Genomic DNA, 2,446 nt, shown 5'->3' with positions numbered 1-2,446 from the left:
TTTCTTAAAAATATTTTACTCAATATAAATATTTAAATATCATATTAAAAAAGACACCCTCCATACCCCAAATGAAAAATCCTCCCTATTTCCTAGTCACACTAGTCTGTGCTAATTCTGATAACTCTGTCTCTCTTTTTCTGTTTCCCTTTCTGTGGTGGAGCATTCATGTGTTTGTGTACAAACGTGTGTGTATATGTATTCATGTGTGTGTGTTTGTGTTTCTGCATGTATGTACATGTAGTAAATTATTCTGTTTCTTTTTATTTTTGAGAGTATACTTTAATTAAAACATTTCTCACTTCTCCTTGCTCTTTCAAACCCTCTCTTATACCTCTATATATTCTCCTTCAAATTCAACATATTTTATACTAATTCTTGCTGGATGCATATATTTATACAAATACGTATTTATTCTTAAATATAACCAGATAACTCTGTTAACAATACATGGCCATATGTTTTCAAAGCAGGCCTTTAGTACTAAATAACAAAATTGTGTGCTCTTCCCTGAGAATGACATATGCCTTTCCCAGATTTCCTCAGCAGAATATAGTGCTTTGTGTAGATTTGAGTTCTTTTGGGCTTTTCTTTGTCCATTGTGCATGTACATTTGTGCTATCATTATTCACATGACTGTCTATTCTATGTAAACCTCTATTCACCTTCTACCACATCTCTGAAATTTTATGAGTTTAAATGAAAGCTAAAACCTAGAATCCTAAAAGTTTCAGTACTTTCCCAAAAGTTAGAAAGTAAAAAAAAACAAGTATATGCAACTTTACTTAACATTTGCTGACCATTATCCCCAGGAAAATTAGTTAAGAAAATGAGCACTGGGTGTTTCTATAGCAAGAAATATTAACTACTTCTAGGTGGAAATAACATAGTATTCTTTCTACAGAATAAATAAGACATGCATAAAATGTTTGAATTAAAACGTTGTTAGGAAACATGCCAGTACACAGAAGTACAAAAATTTAATTGAGTTTTACAAACAAGAAGTGAATAATAAATAAAAGGCAGAAAGGCCCTCAAATTACATTACCATCAGCTAGGTATGTGGTCTTGTCTTCACCAAAATCTTCTCAGGAGAAGGCAGATAAGAATCTCTTCAGTGCCTGAGTCTGAGATCATGTTGAACAGGATGATGAGATCATTTATCTGCATCATAGAAGAAAAAATAAAATGTTTAAGAACAACTAATGAGCCATTGTATAATATGTATACTTAAGTCACAAATAATTTTCATATGATATTTAATATCAAAATAAGGTTTAAAATATATCAAATTCCTTGAATAGATGTATGAATAATAAATCCAGAGTTTACCAGTAAGGTTTGAATGAAGTAGGCATCCAGTTTCCCTTGTGTGTCATTTCATTGTCACAATGATCAAAATGAATCTAAAATTTGTACAGAACCAAAATACATCATGTATCGATGAAATTATCATAAAAATAAAACAAAATCAGAAAATCCAAACATATTTCCTATTTTCAAAACTTCATGCAATGTGACAGCACAGTCACACACACACACTCTCTCACATGAACATAGTATTATTTGAGATAAGGTGGGGGCTCAAAATTATCATTTACTAGTTATCATTGAACTCATCCTGGAAACGCCAAAGACATACAAGGTGAAATTTTTTCAAAAGTTCTATGATAAGTAGATGACACATGAAAATTGGATTTTCATTCACTTAACATTGTTCATATGTGTGTGTATTTCATTTGTGTGTGTGTGTGTGTGTGTGTGTGCGCGCCTGCATGGGCGTGTGTTTGTGTGAATGGACAATGAAAACAAAGCCATGAACTTCAAAGTTAACAAGGATCAATACATGATAGAATCATGAGAGAAGAAACGAAATAGGAGAAATGATGCAATTATATTAAACCTTCCAGAATTTAAAAAATACATGAGTAAAGAATGAACATACCAAAACTGAAATGCAGCTATAATTTAAAGAATAATCAAATATTGTGTAGCCTACAAATTAATCTTTCAAGTATTATTTAAAAAAAGAATTTCTAAAGATGTGCAGCCACAGAAGTCACAGAAGGAACACATAAATGTTCTCTAGGTTCACTCTGGTGCACAGGGCTACCTTGGTGTGTTTCCACATGTTCCTCCAATCCTGACACATTTTTCCTAAGGATACAGGAAATAGAGAAAGCATAAGATGAGGGCTGGTATCATCTAATTAACTAAAAAAATGTATGTGAAAAAATCAAGAGCATACTGGTGGAAGCTTGATTTTCATGGTAACTTTATACAAGTAACTTTCCATAACAATGCTCAAAAGACTGAAATCATTCTTCTATTGTTTGAAATAAAACAACAAATGCAGAAGATAGCACAAGTATTCCAGAAGATTTTTTAAAAAAATAAGAAATTTGGTTTTATCAATGGAATCATAAACAATATCTCCAATACAAAA

The 2,446-nt window shown here is 31.5% G+C and overlaps 1 long non-coding RNA gene across 2 annotated transcripts in view; it reads right to left on the bottom strand.

The window, feature by feature from the left end:
- The window catches only part of LOC106144437, a 14,580-nt gene that overhangs the window by 5,095 nt on the left and 7,039 nt on the right, over window positions 1-2,446 (bottom strand). For both annotated transcript variants that reach the window (XR_003376708.1, XR_001229501.2), the window contains exons 5-7: window positions 2,114-2,157; window positions 1,333-1,406; window positions 1,049-1,164 (exon numbers count right to left, since the gene is read on the bottom strand). This is a non-coding gene — a long non-coding RNA (uncharacterized LOC106144437). The remainder of the gene's footprint in view (window positions 1-1,048; window positions 1,165-1,332; window positions 1,407-2,113; window positions 2,158-2,446) is intronic.

Source organism: Microtus ochrogaster, unplaced genomic scaffold (genome assembly GCF_000317375.1).
Source record: "Microtus ochrogaster isolate Prairie Vole_2 unplaced genomic scaffold, MicOch1.0 UNK94, whole genome shotgun sequence".
Lineage (NCBI taxonomy): Eukaryota > Metazoa > Chordata > Mammalia > Rodentia > Cricetidae > Microtus > Microtus ochrogaster.
This window is presented reverse-complemented; position numbering and strand designations above follow the sequence as displayed.